This window comes from Poromitra crassiceps, assembly GCF_964638095.1.
Source record: "Poromitra crassiceps genome assembly, chromosome: 14".
In the NCBI taxonomy this organism is placed as follows: domain Eukaryota; kingdom Metazoa; phylum Chordata; class Actinopteri; order Beryciformes; family Melamphaidae; genus Poromitra; species Poromitra crassiceps.
Window position 1 is genome coordinate 31189770 of NC_139633.1, and position 15391 is coordinate 31205160.

The following is a 15391-nucleotide window of genomic DNA, read 5'->3' on the forward strand; positions in this document are numbered from 1 at the left end:
ACAATTAACACAAAACCACGTCTAGAAAATAAAAGCATGCATCAGTTCAAAAGGAAACACAACTCAAAAAATAATTAAACACTGCAAAAGAAAAAATAAAGAAATACAAAAACATTGTCTCACCGCCCGGCTCACATCCCCCCACACTTTTCTGTTGGCAGTCCCTTGCCACATGACATTAGTCTCTGTATCGGGCAGGCGGTTGGCCCAGGTTCGTTCTGGCTGAACGCCGAGGAAGTCCATCAGATCCCGCACCTGGGGGAGGCCCAGGCTGCTCTGTGGGTGGGAACCCATAAAAGAAAGGCCCCGGGAGTCCAACTATGTAAAGATTTTACGCACTGTATCCCTTTCATCATCGTCTAGGACATTACTTGTCGTTTAGCTTCCCCAGCTAGGGCATCAAGAACAATATCCACCTTCCTAGCTTCAGCAAGTTCTTGTGCTCCCAATAGCCCTCCAACTTGCTCTTTCCACTCTGAATACCTTACATCATCAGCAGTGCCTTTAAACTTTGGCAGCCATGGGGCCCCGGGAAAAACTGGCATCATCATGTTCACTTTTTTTCCACACCACAACTGCTCTCTGTAACCCGATCCTGCCGACTAAACGCCAAATGTGACGCCCGTGGTGGGCTTGTAGGCGTGCACTCAATTTAAAACCGACAACGCCACCTAGGTTTGAAGAGCCTAGGACTCTTTTATAATACAAATGGGGATCTAAAAACAGGTTCGTTCCATCGGGTGGAGAGCAGTTAAAACCAGTGGTGTATCAAAAAAGGTGAACAAGGACACAGTGTAAGGAATAACAGTTTTAATGTCTAAAATATAAAATGCAACAACAGTGATCACCTAAGTCTAAAAATAAAAGGCAGGGGGTTAAAACTGCAGCAGCTAAAATGTCTTTGTTAAAATACAGCAACTAAAACGGTCCGGCTAACTCTCTGGGCCAAGCCCATAAAGTGCTCGTGCTGGATGACTGGGGGAATCCGGAGTCCACCATGCAGGGGGGCCTCCTCTCCTCTTCGGTCAGACCTACAGACAGAAACTGTAGGAGAGTCAACCGTCCTTTGCTTATATCATCCTTCTTACACGTTTACACCACAGGCACATGGAACACCGATATGGTCAAAGACTTACGCGGAAGGGAGAGTTTACACTCTCCCTCTGCTGGCCGCTAGCGAGCGGTGCTCCAAGGCTGGGTTTGGGTTGAGTTTCGGTCCGGGCCTGCCCACTGCTCCTGCTGGTCTGCTGCTGCTGCTTCTGGTCTGCTGCTGCTGCTTCAGGTCTGCTGCTCTACTGCGCTCCACTGTCAGTCACTGCATGTTCTCCGCAGGGAAACGGCACATCGGCGAGCCCGGGAAGCCTCACCCCGCCTGTGGGTCTCAGCAACCTAGGTGTGGGACAACATTTGGGCATCCCCCCCTCTCTCCCATCCCCCGTCAGTCATCTACGGTGCGCCCATAGGTACGCAGGGAGAGAGAGGGGCCCAAGCCGCAACGGCTCAGTTGCCCACACCTTACCTTGCCCACAGGCAGGGCCGTCAGCTGCTCCCCTCTCCGCCGCTTCCCCTCAGTGTGTGTCTGTCCACTCAGTGTCTGTGTTCTTTCTTTCTTTCTTGTGTGTGTTTCGTATCGACAGTTTATATACTTCCCCCAAACAGGTTAAGTCCATCCTCTGGTGCTGTTCAATTGGTCGGCTCAGCTCCATCTATTTTCTAATAGGCCTTTCGCACTGCCTGTCTTTCTTGTGCTCCATCCAGCACAGATTGGTGCCAATAGATGCCAGGTGTGCAGCTGTGATCAAGCTTGAGACAATTAACACAAAACCACGTCTAGAAAATAAAAGCATGCATCAGTTCAAAAGGAAACACAACTCAAAAAATAATTAAACACTGCAAAAGAAAAAATAAAGAAATACAAAAACATTGTCTCACCGCCCGGCTCACATCCCCCCACACTTTTCTGTTGGCAGTCCCTTGCCACATGACATTAGTCTCTGTATCGGGCAGGCGGTTGGCCCAGGTTCGTTCTGGCTGAACGCCGAGGAAGTCCATCAGATCCCGCACCTGGGGGAGGCCCAGGCTGCTCTGTGGGTGGGAACCCATAAAAGAAAGGCCCCGGGAGTCCAACTATGTAAAGATTTTACGCACTGTATCCCTTTCATCATCGTCTAGGACATTACTTGTCGTTTAGCTTCCCCAGCTAGGGCATCAAGAACAATATCCACCTTCCTAGCTTCAGCAAGTTCTTGTGCTCCCAATAGCCCTCCAACTTGCTCTTTCCACTCTGAATACCTTACATCATCAGCAGTGCCTTTAAACTTTGGCAGCCATGGGGCCCCGGGAAAAACTGGCATCATCATGTTCACTTTTTTTCCACACCACAACTGCTCTCTGTAACCCGATCCTGCCGACTAAACGCCAAATGTGACGCCCGTGGTGGGCTTGTAGGCGTGCACTCAATTTAAAACCGACAACGCCACCTAGGTTTGAAGAGCCTAGGACTCTTTTATAATACAAATGGGGATCTAAAAACAGGTTCGTTCCATCGGGTGGAGAGCAGTTAAAACCAGTGGTGTATCAAAAAAGGTGAACAAGGACACAGTGTAAGGAATAACAGTTTTAATGTCTAAAATATAAAATGCAACAACAGTGATCACCTAAGTCTAAAAATAAAAGGCAGGGGGTTAAAACTGCAGCAGCTAAAATGTCTTTGTTAAAATACAGCAACTAAAACGGTCCGGCTAACTCTCTGGGCCAAGCCCATAAAGTGCTCGTGCTGGATGACTGGGGGAATCCGGAGTCCACCATGCAGGGGGGCCTCCTCTCCTCTTCGGTCAGACCTACAGACAGAAACTGTAGGAGAGTCAACCGTCCTTTGCTTATATCATCCTTCTTACACGTTTACACCACAGGCACATGGAACACCGATATGGTCAAAGACTTACGCGGAAGGGAGAGTTTACACTCTCCCTCTGCTGGCCGCTAGCGAGCGGTGCTCCAAGGCTGGGTTTGGGTTGAGTTTCGGTCCGGGCCTGCCCACTGCTCCTGCTGGTCTGCTGCTGCTGCTTCTGGTCTGCTGCTGCTGCTTCAGGTCTGCTGCTCTACTGCGCTCCACTGTCAGTCACTGCATGTTCTCCGCAGGGAAACGGCACATCGGCGAGCCCGGGAAGCCTCACCCCGCCTGTGGGTCTCAGCAACCTAGGTGTGGGACAACATTTGGGCATCCCCCCCTCTCTCCCATCCCCCGTCAGTCATCTACGGTGCGCCCATAGGTACGCAGGGAGAGAGAGGGGCCCAAGCCGCAACGGCTCAGTTGCCCACACCTTACCTTGCCCACAGGCAGGGCCGTCAGCTGCTCCCCTCTCCGCCGCTTCCCCTCAGTGTGTGTCTGTCCACTCAGTGTCTGTGTTCTTTCTTTCTTTCTTGTGTGTGTTTCGTATCGACAGTTTATATACTTCCCCCAAACAGGTTAAGTCCATCCTCTGGTGCTGTTCAATTGGTCGGCTCAGCTCCATCTATTTTCTAATAGGCCTTTCGCACTGCCTGTCTTTCTTGTGCTCCATCCAGCACAGATTGGTGCCAATAGATGCCAGGTGTGCAGCTGTGATCAAGCTTGAGACAATTAACACAAAACCACGTCTAGAAAATAAAAGCATGCATCAGTTCAAAAGGAAACACAACTCAAAAAATAATTAAACACTGCAAAAGAAAAAATAAAGAAATACAAAAACATTGTCTCACCGCCCGGCTCACATCCCCCCACACTTTTCTGTTGGCAGTCCCTTGCCACATGACATTAGTCTCTGTATCGGGCAGGCGGTTGGCCCAGGTTCGTTCTGGCTGAACGCCGAGGAAGTCCATCAGATCCCGCACCTGGGGGAGGCCCAGGCTGCTCTGTGGGTGGGAACCCATAAAAGAAAGGCCCCGGGAGTCCAACTATGTAAAGATTTTACGCACTGTATCCCTTTCATCATCGTCTAGGACATTACTTGTCGTTTAGCTTCCCCAGCTAGGGCATCAAGAACAATATCCACCTTCCTAGCTTCAGCAAGTTCTTGTGCTCCCAATAGCCCTCCAACTTGCTCTTTCCACTCTGAATACCTTACATCATCAGCAGTGCCTTTAAACTTTGGCAGCCATGGGGCCCCGGGAAAAACTGGCATCATCATGTTCACTTTTTTTCCACACCACAACTGCTCTCTGTAACCCGATCCTGCCGACTAAACGCCAAATGTGACGCCCGTGGTGGGCTTGTAGGCGTGCACTCAATTTAAAACCGACAACGCCACCTAGGTTTGAAGAGCCTAGGACTCTTTTATAATACAAATGGGGATCTAAAAACAGGTTCGTTCCATCGGGTGGAGAGCAGTTAAAACCAGTGGTGTATCAAAAAAGGTGAACAAGGACACAGTGTAAGGAATAACAGTTTTAATGTCTAAAATATAAAATGCAACAACAGTGATCACCTAAGTCTAAAAATAAAAGGCAGGGGGTTAAAACTGCAGCAGCTAAAATGTCTTTGTTAAAATACAGCAACTAAAACGGTCCGGCTAACTCTCTGGGCCAAGCCCATAAAGTGCTCGTGCTGGATGACTGGGGGAATCCGGAGTCCACCATGCAGGGGGGCCTCCTCTCCTCTTCGGTCAGACCTACAGACAGAAACTGTAGGAGAGTCAACCGTCCTTTGCTTATATCATCCTTCTTACACGTTTACACCACAGGCACATGGAACACCGATATGGTCAAAGACTTACGCGGAAGGGAGAGTTTACACTCTCCCTCTGCTGGCCGCTAGCGAGCGGTGCTCCAAGGCTGGGTTTGGGTTGAGTTTCGGTCCGGGCCTGCCCACTGCTCCTGCTGGTCTGCTGCTGCTGCTTCTGGTCTGCTGCTGCTGCTTCAGGTCTGCTGCTCTACTGCGCTCCACTGTCAGTCACTGCATGTTCTCCGCAGGGAAACGGCACATCGGCGAGCCCGGGAAGCCTCACCCCGCCTGTGGGTCTCAGCAACCTAGGTGTGGGACAACATTTGGGCATCCCCCCCTCTCTCCCATCCCCCGTCAGTCATCTACGGTGCGCCCATAGGTACGCAGGGAGAGAGAGGGGCCCAAGCCGCAACGGCTCAGTTGCCCACACCTTACCTTGCCCACAGGCAGGGCCGTCAGCTGCTCCCCTCTCCGCCGCTTCCCCTCAGTGTGTGTCTGTCCACTCAGTGTCTGTGTTCTTTCTTTCTTTCTTGTGTGTGTTTCGTATCGACAGTTTATATACTTCCCCCAAACAGGTTAAGTCCATCCTCTGGTGCTGTTCAATTGGTCGGCTCAGCTCCATCTATTTTCTAATAGGCCTTTCGCACTGCCTGTCTTTCTTGTGCTCCATCCAGCACAGATTGGTGCCAATAGATGCCAGGTGTGCAGCTGTGATCAAGCTTGAGACAATTAACACAAAACCACGTCTAGAAAATAAAAGCATGCATCAGTTCAAAAGGAAACACAACTCAAAAAATAATTAAACACTGCAAAAGAAAAAATAAAGAAATACAAAAACATTGTCTCACCGCCCGGCTCACATCCCCCCACACTTTTCTGTTGGCAGTCCCTTGCCACATGACATTAGTCTCTGTATCGGGCAGGCGGTTGGCCCAGGTTCGTTCTGGCTGAACGCCGAGGAAGTCCATCAGATCCCGCACCTGGGGGAGGCCCAGGCTGCTCTGTGGGTGGGAACCCATAAAAGAAAGGCCCCGGGAGTCCAACTATGTAAAGATTTTACGCACTGTATCCCTTTCATCATCGTCTAGGACATTACTTGTCGTTTAGCTTCCCCAGCTAGGGCATCAAGAACAATATCCACCTTCCTAGCTTCAGCAAGTTCTTGTGCTCCCAATAGCCCTCCAACTTGCTCTTTCCACTCTGAATACCTTACATCATCAGCAGTGCCTTTAAACTTTGGCAGCCATGGGGCCCCGGGAAAAACTGGCATCATCATGTTCACTTTTTTTCCACACCACAACTGCTCTCTGTAACCCGATCCTGCCGACTAAACGCCAAATGTGACGCCCGTGGTGGGCTTGTAGGCGTGCACTCAATTTAAAACCGACAACGCCACCTAGGTTTGAAGAGCCTAGGACTCTTTTATAATACAAATGGGGATCTAAAAACAGGTTCGTTCCATCGGGTGGAGAGCAGTTAAAACCAGTGGTGTATCAAAAAAGGTGAACAAGGACACAGTGTAAGGAATAACAGTTTTAATGTCTAAAATATAAAATGCAACAACAGTGATCACCTAAGTCTAAAAATAAAAGGCAGGGGGTTAAAACTGCAGCAGCTAAAATGTCTTTGTTAAAATACAGCAACTAAAACGGTCCGGCTAACTCTCTGGGCCAAGCCCATAAAGTGCTCGTGCTGGATGACTGGGGGAATCCGGAGTCCACCATGCAGGGGGGCCTCCTCTCCTCTTCGGTCAGACCTACAGACAGAAACTGTAGGAGAGTCAACCGTCCTTTGCTTATATCATCCTTCTTACACGTTTACACCACAGGCACATGGAACACCGATATGGTCAAAGACTTACGCGGAAGGGAGAGTTTACACTCTCCCTCTGCTGGCCGCTAGCGAGCGGTGCTCCAAGGCTGGGTTTGGGTTGAGTTTCGGTCCGGGCCTGCCCACTGCTCCTGCTGGTCTGCTGCTGCTGCTTCTGGTCTGCTGCTGCTGCTTCAGGTCTGCTGCTCTACTGCGCTCCACTGTCAGTCACTGCATGTTCTCCGCAGGGAAACGGCACATCGGCGAGCCCGGGAAGCCTCACCCCGCCTGTGGGTCTCAGCAACCTAGGTGTGGGACAACATTTGGGCATCCCCCCCTCTCTCCCATCCCCCGTCAGTCATCTACGGTGCGCCCATAGGTACGCAGGGAGAGAGAGGGGCCCAAGCCGCAACGGCTCAGTTGCCCACACCTTACCTTGCCCACAGGCAGGGCCGTCAGCTGCTCCCCTCTCCGCCGCTTCCCCTCAGTGTGTGTCTGTCCACTCAGTGTCTGTGTTCTTTCTTTCTTTCTTGTGTGTGTTTCGTATCGACAGTTTATATACTTCCCCCAAACAGGTTAAGTCCATCCTCTGGTGCTGTTCAATTGGTCGGCTCAGCTCCATCTATTTTCTAATAGGCCTTTCGCACTGCCTGTCTTTCTTGTGCTCCATCCAGCACAGATTGGTGCCAATAGATGCCAGGTGTGCAGCTGTGATCAAGCTTGAGACAATTAACACAAAACCACGTCTAGAAAATAAAAGCATGCATCAGTTCAAAAGGAAACACAACTCAAAAAATAATTAAACACTGCAAAAGAAAAAATAAAGAAATACAAAAACATTGTCTCACCGCCCGGCTCACATCCCCCCACACTTTTCTGTTGGCAGTCCCTTGCCACATGACATTAGTCTCTGTATCGGGCAGGCGGTTGGCCCAGGTTCGTTCTGGCTGAACGCCGAGGAAGTCCATCAGATCCCGCACCTGGGGGAGGCCCAGGCTGCTCTGTGGGTGGGAACCCATAAAAGAAAGGCCCCGGGAGTCCAACTATGTAAAGATTTTACGCACTGTATCCCTTTCATCATCGTCTAGGACATTACTTGTCGTTTAGCTTCCCCAGCTAGGGCATCAAGAACAATATCCACCTTCCTAGCTTCAGCAAGTTCTTGTGCTCCCAATAGCCCTCCAACTTGCTCTTTCCACTCTGAATACCTTACATCATCAGCAGTGCCTTTAAACTTTGGCAGCCATGGGGCCCCGGGAAAAACTGGCATCATCATGTTCACTTTTTTTCCACACCACAACTGCTCTCTGTAACCCGATCCTGCCAACTAAACGCCAAATGTGACGCCCGTGGTGGGCTTGTAGGCGTGCACTCAATTTAAAACCGACAACGCCACCTAGGTTTGAAGAGCCTAGGACTCTTTTATAATACAAATGGGGATCTAAAAACAGGTTCGTTCCATCGGGTGGAGAGCAGTTAAAACCAGTGGTGTATCAAAAAAGGTGAACAAGGACACAGTGTAAGGAATAACAGTTTTAATGTCTAAAATATAAAATGCAACAACAGTGATCACCTAAGTCTAAAAATAAAAGGCAGGGGGTTAAAACTGCAGCAGCTAAAATGTCTTTGTTAAAATACAGCAACTAAAACGGTCCGGCTAACTCTCTGGGCCAAGCCCATAAAGTGCTCGTGCTGGATGACTGGGGGAATCCGGAGTCCACCATGCAGGGGGGCCTCCTCTCCTCTTCGGTCAGACCTACAGACAGAAACTGTAGGAGAGTCAACCGTCCTTTGCTTATATCATCCTTCTTACACGTTTACACCACAGGCACATGGAACACCGATATGGTCAAAGACTTACGCGGAAGGGAGAGTTTACACTCTCCCTCTGCTGGCCGCTAGCGAGCGGTGCTCCAAGGCTGGGTTTGGGTTGAGTTTCGGTCCGGGCCTGCCCACTGCTCCTGCTGGTCTGCTGCTTCTGGTCTGCTGCTGCTGCTTCAGGTCTGCTGCTTCAGGTCTGCTGCTCTACTGCGCTCCACTGTCAGTCACTGCATGTTCTCCGCAGGGAAACGGCACATCGGCGAGCCCGGGAAGCCTCACCCCACCTGTGGGTCTCAGCAACCTAGGTGTGGGACAACATTTGGGCATCCCCCCCTCTCTCCCATCCCCCGTCAGTCATCTACGGTGCGCCCATAGGTACGCAGGGAGAGAGACCCTTACGAAAAAGTCACATGTAATTCACATGTGAAATCTTCCATTTCACATGTGAAAACTCACTTTCACATGTGAAACGTGCAATCTCACATGTGAAATGAAATATTCCACATGTGAAAGTATAATGTGTGTCAAAGTCACATGTGAAACTTGCAATCTCACATGTGATTATGATTTATTCACATGTGAAAGACATTTTCCACATGTGATAATTTTATGTGTGTCAAAGTCACATGTGAAACGTGCAATCTCACATGTGATTATGATTTATTCACATGTGAATAACATTTTCCACATGTGAGAATTTAATGTGTGTCAAAGTCACATGTGAAACATGCAATCTCACATGTGATTATGATTTATTCACATGTGAATGACATTTTCCACATGTGAAAATGTTATGTGTGTCAATGTCACATGTGAAACTTGCAATCTCACATGGGATTATGATTTATTCACATGTGAAAGACATTTTCCACATGTGATAATTTTACGTGTGTCAAAGTCACATGTGAAACGTGCAATCTCACATGTGATTATGATTTATTCACATGTGAATAACATTTTCCACATGTGAGAATTGAATGTGTGTCAAAGTCACATGTGACACATGCAATCTCACGTGTGATTATGATTTATTTACATGTGAAAGACATTTTCCACATCTGATAATTTTATGTGTGTCAAAGTCACATGTGAAACATGCAATCTCACATGTGATTATGATTTATTCACATGTGAATGACATTTTCCACGTGTGAAAATGTTATGTGTGTCAATGTCACATGTGAAACTTGCAATCTCACATGTGATTATGATTTATTCACATGTGAAAGACATTTTCCACATGTGATAATTTTACGTGTGTCAAAGTCACATGTGAAACGTGCAATCTGACATGTGATTATGATTTATTCACATGTGAATAACATTGTCCACATGTGAGAATTTAATGTGTGTCAAAGTCACATGTGAAACATGCAATCTCACATGTGATTATGATTTATTCACATGTGAAAGACATTTTCCACATGTGATAATTTTATGTGTCAAAGTCACATATGAAACATGCAATCTCACATGTGATTATGATTTATTCACATGTGAATGACATTTTCAACATGTGAAAATGTTATGTGTGTCAATGTCACATGTGAAACTTGCAATCTCACATGTGATTATGATTTATTCACATGTGAAAGACATTTTCCACATGTGATAATTTTACATGTGTCAAAGTCACATGTGAAACGTGCAATCGCATATGTGATTATGCTTTATTCACATGTGAAAGACATTTTCCACATGTGAGAATTTAATGTGTGTCAAAGTCACATGTGAAACATGCAATCTCACATGTGATTATGATTTATTCACATGTGAATGACATTTTCCACATGTGAAAATGTTATGTGTGTCAATGTCACATGTGAAACTTGCAATCTCACATGTGATTATGTTTTATTCACATGTGAAAGACATTTTCCACATGTGATAATTTTACATGTGTCAAAGTCACATGTGAAACGTGCAATCGCACATGTGATTATGCTTTATTCACATGTGAATAACATTTTCCACATGTGAGAATTTAATGTGTGCACTGATAAAACAAAAGCATGCAGCTTTTCATTCAATTGTAATTGTATCCACTCCAATAGCTGAAAATTAATAATTTGATAATCTAATATAAAGTTTTTTATTCATATTTATGGTTGAACCATTTTTTATTGTCGGATACAACGTAAAGTGGCAGCGGGATATCAGTCTTTAATTTGTGGTTTTCATCAAGTCTCTAGTATTAGATCAAACATCCATGCGCATGCGCAGTGTTGACAACGGAGAATAAAAGTATCTGTTAATTTCCCTCCAATTCTTTTTAACACACTCCGCAGTTGCACCAGTCGCACGGCACTGCTGTCCCGTGCTGAGTGAAGGCCATTGAGGTCTGAGGTAAGGACAAAACATTTTTACATACTGGTAACGTTTTTCTTCAAAACTGGCCGTTCATTTTAGGTTAAAACAACTCGGCCAGACAGACGACAGCTAACGTAATGGGCTCAGTCAGCTCAGAATAGACGACAGCTAACGTTAGCATCTAGCTAGCTAACGTAGCATATGTCAGGCCTGTCATGTATTAAAATGCAGTTTTCTTGTCTCAGCGAGCAACAACGCCTGGATGGCGACATGGCGCATGTTATATATATTGTCTGCATTGCGTGCCAAATGTAAAAAAACAACTGCTATGGTTTGGTTTAGGGCATCTAACGTTTACTGCATGCTAGCCCCAGCTGCACAGAATAACTTGGTTTGAAGTAGCTAGGCTATCACGTTAGCTTAACCTAGCGTTACATGGTTTGGTTGAAGGGCTTTGAAGGAAATAAGACGAGCACTCGTGGTTGAGGTCATGGTATTGTTATCACAGTTCGCTAGCGTTAGTTAGCTTAATGTTAGTTGTGTGGGAATTGCTGTTAGCTAGCTGTTAGCTAACGTAAGCTATGCAGCATGTAGTAAGCCTGCCATTCATAGATACAATGCTTTTTTCTTCCTCCGTGAGCAACAGTAGTCTATTAGTGCAACGTTAGCTAAGGTCTGCATTGCATGCTGCTAACAGTGCATTGTTTGACACAATTGTGCCATGAAAATGCCTCCAGCACACAGAAAATAAAACGTGAGCTAGCTGGCAGCTTCCCATGCTAAGGAAAATATGTGGAAACATAATCTGGCAAGTGCTGTTTGTTACTTTTATTGTTAAGGCCTGACTTTGTCAAAAGTTAGCTTGCTAAAGATTTAATTTTCCTTTTCTCTTGCAGTGCAACCTCTGGATACATTGTGGTAAGTTCTGTTAATATCATAAGGGTTGTGGTTCTAAATCCCCTCTAATGCAGTGTGCTGCCTATAGTGTAAGTGAATGTGTAGCTATACTTGTTTTATTCACTGTAACAGGGTTCCTTGAAGTGCTTTGATTTTGAGGGGGGGGGATCAAGTACTGCACCTTGAAAATAGCCTATTTCCAAACCAAGTGCTTTAAAGAGTACTTGAAAGTCTTTAAATGTAATCTTGTAATGTGATGTCTGTATGAACCCTGCTGTAGCTAGCTTTAGCTAAATAATTAGCAGTGGTGCCCATCATATCTATCCCCCTCTGTCTCTATGTGGCCATTTACACCTGGCATTAACATGTGTTTTCTGTGATCAGATGTGATCAGATTGCAATCGGGTAGTGCTTGACCACTTGAAAGTAAGGTGTAGGCTAAACGTCCCCAAGACAGAGTGAGGATGGATACACACAAGCATCCAGTGTCGGTTCTATCATAGACTGTGCTGTACAGCAACTTTCTTCAAAAATATCTGGATCTCTAATATTTGCCCTATAGTACTTTTGGATACGAATAAGTGTGTGTGTGTGTGTGTGTGTGTGTGTGTGTGTGTGTGTGTGCGCGCGCATTAACATTGAAACAATCATTTATGTCCAGTGTCCAATCCGATTTGACAAAAGATAATTGCATGTGTGTTTTAATTTTACATGAGTTAATTAGATTAAATAAAATGCATTTGGTTCAACCGCAATTTTTTTTACGTAGGCTATTTTTTTGTTGCCAGATTTCACAATAACACATGTAACCCCGGGTTAAATTGAGGTACAATCTATCTCTAAACTTAACACTAAACAATTATCCCTCTTTGATTAAAACTAGACTCCCCCTCTTGTTAAACTAAATCCCCACTATCATTATGGCCTAATATAATTATATGCCCTGTCCCTTTAATTCGTTCCTGTAAAGCTTGTATGAGAATACAAACATTTCCTCACGCCTGGGGAACAACCAAACGTTGCTCAGCATGGCGTCGTGTGATTGGGTAAAATAGAGAGACTACTCGTCTCTCTTGTTACTATTGGATGGTGGGTGAAGAAGGCGGGACTTGAGAGGCTGGCCGGTCAGTCTGCTGAGGTCTGCGTGAGGAGTGGACGTTCGTCCTGCGCTACGGTAAATAGTAGCTGTTGTCGCTAAAATTATAGCTTGGTGAGTGACTAACAGTCACTTACAGGGTGAAAGCCAGAAGCCTTGTCCTGAGCTCCGGTAAATTGTAGCTGTGTAGCTAACAATATAGTTTAGTCAGTGGCTAACCGTCACGTTAAAGGTTTACAGCAGCGGTGCTTTCTTGTGATCTCCGACGAGGAGCAGCCTCCAGACAGCGCACTGTGCTCGTGGAGGCTTCACACAGTTGCACCTCTGGCTCCGCGGGAACCAGATAGCGCCCCGTGCTACCTGGGCAGCACACGGTGGCACCTCTGGCCACGAGGGAGCTCCACATCACTACCTGGAGGGAGACAGCAGTCTCTTTTCTTTCCCTTGTCCTCCCGTTCCTCCGGAAGTGGAGGTTGAAGCGTGAAGAGGAGTCCTTATTAAGAAGAGGATTCCTTGTTTAAGAAGAGGATTCTGGTAAGCGGCGATGTCAGTGCTGTAGAACTGTGGTGAGCAGTCCAGTGCTGAATCTGAATCACCTTGAGCGCTCAACTTATCAGGCCTGCACCGGGGGGTTTATTTCTTTATTTGTTTGTGGTACCACTGTTTGTGCTGTTGTTATTTTCTACTTCAGGTAACCTTACTGTATTTTTTATAGACTGTATAAAACATATGGACAAAGCCATACGTCTGTTTTGAAGAGAGGTATTTAATTTGAGTGTTTCAGTGCTCTAGTGGGTTTAGGAGGTATCTACCAGTGCTAGCACCTGGTCAGTGTGATTTTCTTTCCCATGTAATGTGAAAGGCTAATAGCCTATATTTTCTACAGGGTTTGACCAAATGCCTGAAAAATAACAGTCTTGTTACCGTACCATACAACCTTTTTATTTTCCTAGAAGAGAATAAATATTGTCTTGTTTTTGTATATCACAAACCATCTGTGTTGGCGTAATTAATAAATTGGATAAATAGAATAAATACATGTATATTAAAAGGGGTTAGAAATACAAGGTTAAAAGATTAAAAACAGCGGGTCATTTCATCGTTTAAGCAGTAAATAAATTATTTAAAAACCATACCACAACACTTATATAGGGGGTTGGTCATAGAGAAGGACCCAGGGCGCTTACTCTCATTCAACACCACGGGAAAAGCGCTACACACATAAAGGTCCGCGATACCGTGAAACCGTGGTATTTTTGTCCAAGGTTATCATACCAATATCAAAAACTCATACCGTTGCATCTCTAATTGTGACCACATTGAACACAAGTGTACATGCAATGCATCCTCTCAATCCACATACAACAACAGTCACTGCAGTTTTTCTACTGCTCTATGCTATGGAGCTTACCTGATTTCAATGTGAACACTGGAGATACATTATTACCAGGTGTAAATTAAATCAGGTTAATGTGGTCAAGCACTATCCGATTGCAATCTGATCACAGAAAATACGCCAGGCGTCAATGGCCTCTATCCCTGTCTCTGCCTCTCTCTCTCCTCTGTGTCTCTCTTTCCTCTCTCTCTCTCTGCCTGTGTCTCCCGTCGTCTCCTGAAGCCACTGCCGTCTCCACCACCACCCCACCCACACACAAAGTGCCGGAGCGGACTGGGACCCTGGCCCCTATCGTTGCATCGGCGCAGTTTCTAGGCCGAGCGGCAGGCGCAGATCAAAGCAGTGGGCGTGGAAAGGCGCACTTGATATCGTCGTGCTGGCGCTAGATGCAGCCCAAAGCATTACAACCACGCCTTTTAGGCGTAAAATTATGCACCGTCATGCTCATTGGATAAGTGCAATAAACGAATCGCACGCTTGCCTTTTTAGCTCCAATTCCAGTGATCCCGCAAAACCAGATGAAAGCCAAACGCTCTGCCCCCCCCCCCCCCTTCATCCAGCCTGTCTGTCTGCATTATAGGCTATTATTCCATATTATTATGCTTCTCAAACCAATCTAACTGCAGTTTCAATACTGCAAGCATGTAAATACTCTACACTATAGCAAGATCAAAGTGAAAATAATGTTCTATGCATCAGCTAGAAAAATATAGCCTATTAGATTGGTGAAAGTTTGTCCAGAAAGATATCATTTTATCTCGCCTGCTGCAGGAAGGATGATGCACATAAATATACCCTACATTATGTCAAGTCATTGCATAAATGTGTTTTTATTGTAAAACTAAATGTGAAATAGGGCCAAGTTATTGGAGGAACATCACAGTATAGCAGATGCCATTAGAAGCGCGTTCCGAAGCGCGTTCCGCTGTTACTTCTCTAAATCACGTTAACTCGACAAGGGGTATATATATGCCCAGGAGGACATATATGTTTCACATAGGGTGGTGTTTTCATTTCGAGGTTTTATTTGGTCCAATATTGAAATGTTGACAATGGCAGGCTGTGTTACCATTACACATTAATTTAGAACTACCTTTTATATCTATTTTGGCTCATTTGGTGGCTATTTAGTAGCGAAATGAAGAAACACAATGCATGCTGGGAACTCAGAGAGAGAGAGAGAGAAGGGTGACAGAGAAGAAGCAGTGAAGGCAAAGAATAGGCCTGCTTTTCAAAAGCGCAAAGCGCTAAATGTAGGCCAGCTCCCAAGATATAACTAGGCTGGTATTTAGCGCCGACACGCCCACTTTGGGACTGCGCCACGCCCATTCGGCCTAAAGCGCATTTGGCAGCCTAAAGC

At 46.0% G+C, this 15391-nt stretch overlaps 1 protein-coding gene across 1 annotated transcript in view; it reads right to left on the reverse strand.

Annotated features, from left to right (window-relative positions):
• Nucleotides 1-15391, reverse strand: part of LOC310789137 (high-affinity choline transporter 1-like) — a gene marked incomplete at both ends in the record, with an annotated part of 49874 nt that overhangs the window by 28637 nt on the left and 5846 nt on the right. The window lies entirely within an intron of this gene.